Here is an 11,005-nt window from a genome sequence, read left to right on the forward strand (position 1 = left end):
AACTAGCAAGCTTGATAAGAGCAAATGATAAGTTATATATGGGTCATCCATTATACGGTTATTAATTTATTACGGTGTAACTGTGTAAGTGTCTAAACTGTATATATCTCTATCTATAGATCTATACTATATATTAAAAAGCGTTCCTAATCAAGGATACACGCCACGTGGCACACCTTTCTTATTTTAAGAAGATGCCACGTCACCAAGAAGAATTGGAACATATCAACTTAAAAAATGTTTATGCTAAGAATCGAACTCAAGTTCATTAGAAAATGGATAAGAAGCCATACCATCTTTGATTCTTTGCTATCTAATACTTTTGTTTATTTATTCTTCTTAAATATAGTTAATGTATGGCATGAGTTTTTTTATTATACAAATTATTTTCTTCATCAAAATCTATAAAAAAAAGTATTTAAGATTATTATAATACAAGAAACCTATAATTCAATGTAAAGAATATTTAACGTATAGATCCGGGGCATCGCCCGGGCTAAATACTAGTTATATATGAAAAAGCGTACCTTTCAAAGGAATGGTGCCACATGGCGCGCCATGTAAGCTTGTCATTTCATTTAATTAAACTATGCTTTGGGCGAGAATTGAACCTGTAACTTCCAAAATATACAAAGGTCATACATTTACCATCTCATTCAACTTTGATTAATGTCTTAAATTTTACATAATTAACATTATATATTCCTTTAACATATTAAGTAAATTAGAGGTTATATTTTTTATTTATATACCACGAGATTAGAAAATAAATACATACATATATATATATATATATATATATATATATATATATATATATATATATATATATATATATTAAAAAAAAAACACCCGAACCACACACTTACTATACAAACAACATAACATATATAGTTATCAAATTAAAGAACTAAAAACTAGAACTTCAGACATCGCCTGGGCCACACACTAGCTTTTTTTATATTAAAAGACAGTAATTGGATGTACTTATAGTGTTAACTATACTAGCTCTATATAAGACTTGCTTCCATATTAAAATATTGGAGTACTAATTTCAGATTAGTTAAGCTAAAATTATAAAACTTTTTTTTGGTGAAATAAGTTAAAATTGTCTCAATTTAGCAAAAATGAGCACTTTGACCACTTATAAAATAACAAAGTAACTCACATAACACTTATTGATTTTCCTGTGTAACACTGACCGAGTAATCCATATAATTTAACACTGATCAAGTAGCCACTATAACACTGATAACGAAGTAACCCTGTAACATTGAACGAGTAATCCCTGCTATAACACTAATAATGAAGTAACTCCCATGATAGCTTGCCACACCAACTACACATAAGAATTTGTGAGCAACATCAATTAAAAAAAAATTAAAAAAAAATTAAAAATATTTGATCAGTAGCCTCAAAAACTAAATGCATAGATGAATTAGTAAAAAGTAAGTCTTAATTAATTAAAATTAAAGAATTTAAAAATTAAGTAAATAATTTAAATTTATTACAGAGTATATAAAAAAATTTACACTGTTAATAAAAATGGAAAGGGTTACAAGTTCTTTATTTTTTTTGTATCAATGAATAAAAAAATTAAGTAGGTGCATGTTCCTTTATTTTGTAATATTGGAACTTCAGTTTGAAAATATACACCTACACTAGCTTGAAATTAATTACACTTTTGCCTAAAATTTTAAATTTATCATAATGAGACACTTCAAAAAAAAAAAAAATAAAAAAAATAAAAAAAAATAGAGGAAGTACATTGTTTGCACAATGTTTACTTTTTATAAATTAATTTTTTTTAATAATTTTCAACTAAAATTAAAGATATTAATTATCAAAGAGTTTGATGAACCTCATCGAATATAAAAACTTCAGTGTAGTATTTTTTATTTTATTTTTTTTTAAATGAAAAATAACTACCTTTAGAAAAGACACATGTAAAAAACTTATTATAAAAATAGGAAAATGCTATACATAGCCCTAAGGGCTACATATAAGCATTTAATTTACTCTTGAAAATTGTTTAAATTTAGAAAATCATGACAAAAACACACTAATTACACCGATTTGCGCGTGTTTTTGTCATGAATTCCTAACTTTATACATTTTCCAAGAGTAAATTCAATGCTTATATATAGCCCTAAGGGCTATGTATAGCATTACCCATAAAAATAATAAAAAGCACATGAAATGTGGCAAACAATCTGAAAATGATTTTAAAAAGGGAATGTAATATGCAAACAATCGGAAAAAGTTAAAAGGGAATGAATTGAAAAAGGAAAAGATATAAACTTTACAAAGATGAAAACTTCTTTCCACCTACCTTATACAACCCTTTAAGGTAGAATAACTTGTATGAACGTGAGGTCCATACTCGCACCATTGACGTCTTATTATATATAATATAACCCTACTTTTAATATAGTAATCTTAATTTTATTATAGTAACTTTTATTAAAACTTGTGTGGCCTAATTTTAAAATTATTGTGAACCTAAAATGTGATATTATGTTAAACATAGTGACCTTAAATTTAACATAGTAACCTTTAATATTCATATTGTTTAGTATATTAAAAATTTCGACTATTTCATCAAATGCCACTGAGCAATTTAAAAATTCACCAAATGTCATCGGACTTTTCAGAATTCACCAAATGCCACCCAATTTTTAAAAAAATCACCCGGTACCATTAATGACCAACGGCCGTTAACTCCGTTAGTAATTAGGGGTTAATCATGATACGTGTCATGATATAATTAGACCATTTATCTTAATTCATAAAATTAAAAAAAAAAGTTAAAAAAAAATACAAAAAAAAAAAAAAAAAAAAACCCAAAATTTTCCCAGCCACCTCCACCACCGCCAAACCCTAGCCCCTCCCCTCATCTCGCCGGAAAACGGCCGGTCACCACCTTAACCACCAACAATCGGCCGACCGACCCTTTAGCTCCCCACCTGACCCACCGCCGACCCCCAAAACCTCCCTCACAAACTGCCCCGACCCCATAAAACCGCAAACACGAGCATCGCCCACCCCAAAAACCACCCACGCAGCCACCCCGACCCCAAAAACCACCAGTAAAAAGCCCCTCCTCCCTTCTCCCACCGTCGAAACGACCGATTTCGAGGGTGGGGAAAGGGAGGAGGGGCTTTTTACCGGTTGTTTTTTAGGGTCGGGGCGGATGTGTGGGTGGTTTTTGGGGTCGGGACGAGCTGCGTGGGTGGTTTTGGGGGTCGGGGTGGGTCAGGTGGGGAGATAAAGGGTCGGTCGGCCGATTGTTGGTTGGTAAAGTGGTGGCCGACCGTTTTCCGACGAGATGAGGGGAGGGGCTAAGGTTTGGCGGTGGCTGGGAAAATTTTGGGGTTTTTTTTTAATTTTTTTTTATTTTTAATAAATTAAGATAAATGTTCCAATTATATCATGACACGTGTCATGATTAACCCCTAATTACTAACGGAGTTAACGGTCGTTGGTCATTAATGGCACCTGGTAAATTTTTTAAAAACTGGGTGACATTTGGTGAATTCTGAAAAGTCTGATGGCATTTGGTAAATTTTTAAATTGCTCAGTGGTATTTGGTGAAATAGCCGTAAAAATTTCATAAAAAAAAATGAACTTCTTTAGACCTTTATAATAACATAATAATTTTTACTTCCTCTGTTTTTATATAGTTGCAATAGTTTGACTTTTACACTATTCATGTGTTTCACTTTGACTAGCTTTGACGATTTATACATAAGTAAAAATATAGTCATTTAGGATCTTGTTAGATTCGTCTCGATTTGTACAATTTTAATATCTAAAATTTATAATTTTCACATAGTGATAATAAAAAATATTGACATTTCAAAACATGCATCAGCAAGCGTGAAAAGAGAAAGTATTGCAACTACAAAAAAAAAAAAAAAAAAAAAAAAAAAAAGAGAAAGTATTTTTTTAATGTAAAAACCTTTATTTTAGCATAGTGATCTTTTTTTTTTATTAATAAAGACAACCATAGTGTCTATACTACTTTTGGTCCACAATAAATTAATGTGAACCACTTGATTTATTTAAGAGTTTTTATTGACTTTTGATATTGATGCAATCACTAGTCTCAACGTACTAACTCTCATGATGGATGGCACCACCGTCTGGCCAACCACATATAAGACTTTGTGTATTTCCATAAGTAAGTTGAAAATTGGAATAGCATTATTGATCTTAAACATATTTTTATATGGTGTTATTATTTATCAATTATAATAAATGATTTTTGTTTTTTATTGTAAAAATAAAAATTCCCAATAAAAGGACAAATATTTGGGTGAAAATTTAATGATGAAGAGTTTGCGTATTTACTTCTATAAAGATACCAGTAATTTGTTTTAACCTAGAGTAAAAAAAATAAAAATAAAGTTGTTTGAGGGGAAGAAACAAACATTAATCATCAATTTTGATGACATATGTTTAAAAAAAAGTATTTTCAAGACTTTTAAGGACCTTCTTCTTCTACATTATTTGTCACCCTTAAAATAAAATTAGCTTTAGCAAAAAGTGTGATACACGTTATTTGTGACTGTAACACCTCAACCTCCTTCCTAGACTTGACTAAACAGTAAAAACCACACTAGATTGTGAACAATATTTAGTTCTTGTTAGCTGTTATATATGTTTAGTTGCTCATTTATCTTATATTTAGGGCATGTTTTAATTTACTGAACTGAATTGAATATTTATAAGAGAATGAAAATAGGAACTGAAGTGATTGGAGCCGAAGTAAAATAAAAATAAGCTGAGCAGAACATGTACGTGCTTACTATTCAATTTCACACTGTTGGTTAAGAATGATTAAGTTGAACTTATTATTAGTTATTACACATATATTCCTTCCATATATGATCGTCACATACTCACATTGCTACAAGTTCTAATTCACCCTGTTTATAAGTTGTAACGCCCAAATTTCGTCTGTTCTTGGCTCATGTCTTACAAGATTTATGCGCACTCGTGAGTAAACCTAAGCTACTTTACAACTACCTAACCAAGAAGACAAATTTTTGTATGTGGCTGGCCACACGGTGTGGTCAGCCACAATAATTATTATTATTAGTTTTTTTTAAAAAAAAATATCACAACTCTTCTCTCTCTTCTTTTCTTATCTTCTTCTCCAAACCATACATCACCAACAACCACATCTCTACTATACCCATTTTCTCTTTCCTCTTTTTTTAGCTTCTTCTTCAAGCCAAATCACACATCACCAACAACCATATATCTACTCCACCCATTTTTTCTCTCCTCTTTGTCAAATTGCTGCAATTAAAGCCGGAAATTGTAGAAATTGGGTGTTAAATTGCTGTGAAAAATTGTGATTAATTATCCTTAAAATCATCAACAACATTTGAAATAGTGAAATTGATGAGAACCAAAGAAATGTGAGCTCGTTTTCTTCGTGGAATCTTAAATCAAACATTCTACGTCAAAAGTTGTAGGGTGTTACTAGTTTCGTTATGGGTACTTGTAGGTGTTACTGGTTTGGTCAGGGGTTACATGTAGGGTGTTACTGGTTTGGTTAGGGGTTACTGGCTTGGTGATGGTGTTACTGGTTTGGTCAGGGGTTACATGTAGGATGTTACTGGTTTGGTCAGGTGTTACTGGTTTGGTGAGGGTGTTACTGGTTTGGTCAGGGGTTACATGTAGGATGTTACTGGTTTGGTCAGGGGTTACTTGTAGGGTGTTACTGGTTTGGTCAGGTTACTTGTAGGGTGTTACTGGTTTGGTCAGGGGTTACTTGTAGGGTGTTACTGGTTTGGTGATGGTGTTACTGGTTTGGTCAGGGGTTACATGTAGGATGTTACTGGTTTGGTCAGGGGTTACTTGTAGGGTGTTACTGGTTTAGTGAGGGTGTTACTGGTTTGGTAAGGTTACTTGTAGGGTGTTACTGGTTTTGGTCCGGGGTTACTTGTAGGGTGTTACTAGTTTTGTTCAAGAGTTACTTGTAGGGTGTTACTGGTTTGGTTAGGGATTGCTTGTAGAGTGTTACTAGTTTTGGTCCGGGGTTACTTGTAGGGTGTTACTGGTTTGATTAGGGGTTACTTGTAGGGTGTTACTAGTTTTGTTCAAGAGTTACTTGTAGGGTGTTACTAGTTTGGTTAGGGATTGCTTGTAGAGTGTTACTAGTTTTGGTCCGGGGTTACTTGTAGGGTGTTACTGGTTTGGTTAGGGGTTACTTGTAGGGTGTTACTAGTTTTGTTCAAGAGTTACTTGTAGGGTGTTACTGGTTTGGTTAGGGATTGCTTGTAGAGTGTTACTAGTTTTGCTCAAGGGTTACTTGTAGGGTGTTACTGCTTTGGTATGGGGCTTACAAGTAACCGTTGAATAAGTAACAAGTAACCCTTGAATAAGTAATTCATACAAGTAACCTTTGAAGTAACTCATATAAGTAACCCCTGAATAAGTAACTCATTCAAGTAACCCTTGAATAAATAACTCATACAAGTAACCCTTGAATTAACTCATACAAGTAACCCCTGAAAAAAATACAAGTAACCCCTGAAAAAAAAATACTACTAAATCTTGAAAAAAAAATACAAGTAACCCCTGAAAAAAAAAATACAAGTAACTCTTGAAAAAAAAAAAATACAAGTAACCCCTGAATAAGTAATCCATACAAGTAACCCTTGAAAAAAAATACGAGTAACCCCTGAAAAAAAAATACAAGTAACCCCTGAATAAGTAATCCATACAAGTAACCTCTGAAAAAAAAATACAAGTAACATCTGAAAAAAAAAAATTACAAGTAACCCCTGAATAAATAATCCATACAACTATACAAGTAACCCCTGAAAAAAAAAATACAAGTAACCCCTGAATAAGTAATCCATACAAGTAACCCCTGAAAAAAAATACAAGTAACCCCTGAAAAAAAAAATACAAGTAACCCCTGAAAAAAAAATACAAGTAACCCTGACAAAACCAGTAACCCCGTTATGCGAGTAAATAGTAACCCCGTTATGCTGTATAATCCGTTATTTTCACTGATTTGGCAGCAGGCCACACGGTGTGGCCTGCTGCACCAAAAAAGCTCTGAACCAAGAATATTTAAATTCAATCTTTATAAAAATAAAAATAAAAAAAAAAAAAAAATCAATCTTTATAGAAAAAGTGCTCCTAATATTTAACACTAGATGAAGCTCGTGCGATGCACGGTTTGTTTGATTTTTTTTAAATAATGTTTTTTTTTTTGTATTTATGAGCCTAAAATTTGTTATATATTTAGATAAAATTCCTAATATTAAAAGATAATATATAATATTTAATTAATTTAAACTTAAAAATATCATTCGCCAATTTTGCTTACATGACATTTAAATTATTTATAATCCTATATGGCGCGCTGAGAAAATTAGATCTGGCTCTCTAAAAACTTGGGAAAAAACTTCCCTTTATATATATATATATATATATATATATATATATATATATATATATATATATATATATATATATATATATATATATTAGATTTGTATTAATCTTATATAGCAATATAAAACGTGTGGTATCATTTTGTATATATATATTTTTTTTTATTTAATTATTTTTTTTTTTTTGAAGAAAATCATTTTGTGTATTATTTTTTTTTTAAAAAAGCTCTTAAAGGACGTTAAATTTCATTAATAACAGCCATACGACATCTACAATTGACAATTAATGATAATGAAAACGAATTTAACAAAATCAAATAAGAATTAATCGAGGAAGGGCTAAGAATCCAAATACATAAATATAACAATTCGGCACATTCTCGGTTCGTTGTCTCATACAACTTTTTGAGTGGATCCGCCGCCGCTTCGCAATTTTGTGAGAAAGTAAATTCTTGTGTTGATTCCGTAACCCGAATCCGAGCCATAATCAATAGTAGCCCCACACAACCAGAGACCAAATTAAGCGCAAATAAAACCATGTCTTTCGAAGGAGTGCGAAAAACCTTGTCTTTCGAAGGAGATCGAAAAAACCTTGTCTTTCGAAGGAGATAAACCCTTTCTTTCGAGGGAGACATTATTATAACCTAAGAAACAAAAAACTTAAAAGAAAATAAAGATTGGAGCTTTCCACCGGTGAAATCCGATGGAAGCCCCTTCAAAATTGACAATAAAGGCTAAAGTTTAGGAGAGAGAAGAGAGAGGAGGCTAGGTTTTTTTTTTAATTCTTAGTTACCCTTTTTTTTTCAACAAATATCATTTTTTTGTAGTAATGCTTTTCACTACCCTTTATTATTTTTACGGGTTCATTACCTATTTTTAGAGATGGATAAATATTTCCAAAAAAATAAAAATTGCGAGTTATTGATATGGTCATGAATGAACTCATGATATCAACATAGTTCTTTTGTTTCTTGATAATTGATATAATTAAATTTGACACATATATTAATGCACTAATTTGACCTAATATATATATAATTAAACACTAGTATAAAAAAAATTAATATTATAAAACTTTATATCAATAACAATTCAACAATATACTTTATAATATATATCATATAACTATTCCCTCAAAAAAATATATCATATCATATAACTAATATATAAAGCTAAACTTTTAGCCAGGTCATAAGGCAGTGTCGCGCCACGTTGGATAGATTTAAATACACTTCATAAGATAAAAAAAAACTTTTGTATACATCCGGTTTACACTAATATTAGTGTACATCGAGCAGTATATATAAGGGTAACTTTTAGCTAATTTTAGGGTAACTTTTTGCCTGTTTTTGGGTAACTTTAAACATAATACAATTTTTATATAAATAGACAATAAGAAGATTTTTATAAAGATAATTTAATTACATTCAATCATTAATAATTGATTTTTAGTCATTTAAAATGTGATTCTTTACTAAATAAAGTGTAGATAATTTTTATTTGAATTGGGTTACTTTTATGCATATTGGGGTAACTTTTATTCATTTCAGAGGTAACTTTTAATCTCTTTAAGCTATCTTTATAATGAATGTACAATAATTATTGTACACCCGATTTTTTTAAAAGTTGTTAGTTTAGAATTCTATTATGAATCAAATTTGGATAGAATTTTAGGATAAAATTGTTAATTTAGAGTTTTATTTTCAATAAAATAAAATTTGATTGTATAGATTTAAATCGACTTCATAAACAACCCGGGCCCGGGGCACAAAACTAGTATATATAAAAGCTCAATCATCTATCTATACTCTATACTTTAGTATTTAAAAACACAAACCACAATTTTTTTATATGACACATGGCATCACAAGTCACTCAATACTCCATATAACACATGTCACCTCCCTTAATATATTATATTCAAGTAAGAAAATAAAATGTTCCATTTCCACCATAATAAAATAAGGGGAGTACTAAATACAGGAAGAATTTTACCTAAATGCAGAATAAGTTAATTTTTAAAAAATGATTATATTCCAATTTTGCCCTTGTTTTTATTTAATTCTTTACACTCTTAACAATATAATCATCCCTACCGTTATTTAACCTCTTATCCTATGTAATATTCAATACTATACAAATTGATGGACAATAATGAAGTGCACTATGACGATTTGTTTGAGGTATGAAAATTATGTGTTTTATTTTTTTTTTCCCCGTAAAATCTAATTTATAGATGAACAATCAAACAAAATAAAATTTCCATATTATACAATTCTATTCTAGGACAATTCAGGGTGTTGGGATGTGTTTTCGGGGATCAACGATACCCCCGGATCAGAATTCCGGGGGTCAACAGTACCCCCCGGATAAAATTTCCGGGGGTCAACAATACCCCCCAGATCAGATTTCCAGGGGTCAACAATACCCCCCCGGATAAGATTTCCGGGGGTCAATATTAATCCCGAAAAAAAAGAATGAAATATTATACAATAAGAACAAAATTACACATATAAATTACCTTAGATGGGAGGAAAAATGAATGAGAAATTTGTGGGATTAGCAAAAATTTTCGGGATTAGCAAAATGTCGTGGGATTAGCAGAGGTAGATCGTAGAAATGGAGAATTTTTTAAGTTGAATTTTACGTTCAAGTTAAAATGATATATTGAGTTCTAAAAATTGAATAAGGGTATTTTAGTCTTTTATTATTTTCATATAAATAAATAACAACCTGCATTTAGGTTATTTTGTACTGCATTTAGTACTTGTGTAAAATAAAGTTCAATTAATTAGTACTCATTACATAAACATATGAATTATAATAAAATAATATTTCATCTCCTAGACTTTAAATATAATTTAAACTGGTATATCTTTTCATATTTCACAATCTTCATGTATATATATCTAAATAAATTCCTTCATCTTCTTTCACAGTTTTACCATCCACAGTCTTTTTTTTTTCCTTTAAGTTTTAGAAATAAAGCAATTATTTCATATAATTAACCCAGGTAACAACCCGTGCATTAAACGGGCCAAAAAGCTAGTTTTGAAACAAAAAGTGTACATTTTGATTAGAAAATTTGAGTTATTATAATTGGTCTATGAACTTATTAATTCGATGCATCAAAATCAGTTAATCACTCTTTATCTTTTGCAACGTTATTGATTTTTAGATATTCAATATGAAAGCGATATTCGTTCCATTGTCGAAATTTTCCAAGTACATAATAACGCTTGCTAAATGAAATACGTCTAAAATTAGCAATATAGCATGAATCACGAGGGTGGTGCTGTTCTTTTCTAGCAATCGACCAAAGTGGGCATCCACTTGATCTCTTTGACAAAAGCACAGTGTAATGTAATGATCAAAGTAAAGTTTGATATTTTTGCAATAATGTGTATTAATATATTCACAAACCATGATGCTTATATTCACAAAGTGGAAGGGGGTTTTGGGTGATAAATTTCACTTTCCCAAAATACTCCTTTCATCTTTTATAATTTTCAAAAGAAAACTACCATAATTTAAAAAATATAACTATCATTTATTTAAAAAAAAAAAAAAAAAACAAACAAACA

This window comes from Chenopodium album, chromosome 2 (genome assembly GCF_948465745.1).
Source record: "Chenopodium album chromosome 2, dcCheAlbu1.1, whole genome shotgun sequence".
NCBI lineage: Eukaryota > Viridiplantae > Streptophyta > Magnoliopsida > Caryophyllales > Amaranthaceae > Chenopodium > Chenopodium album.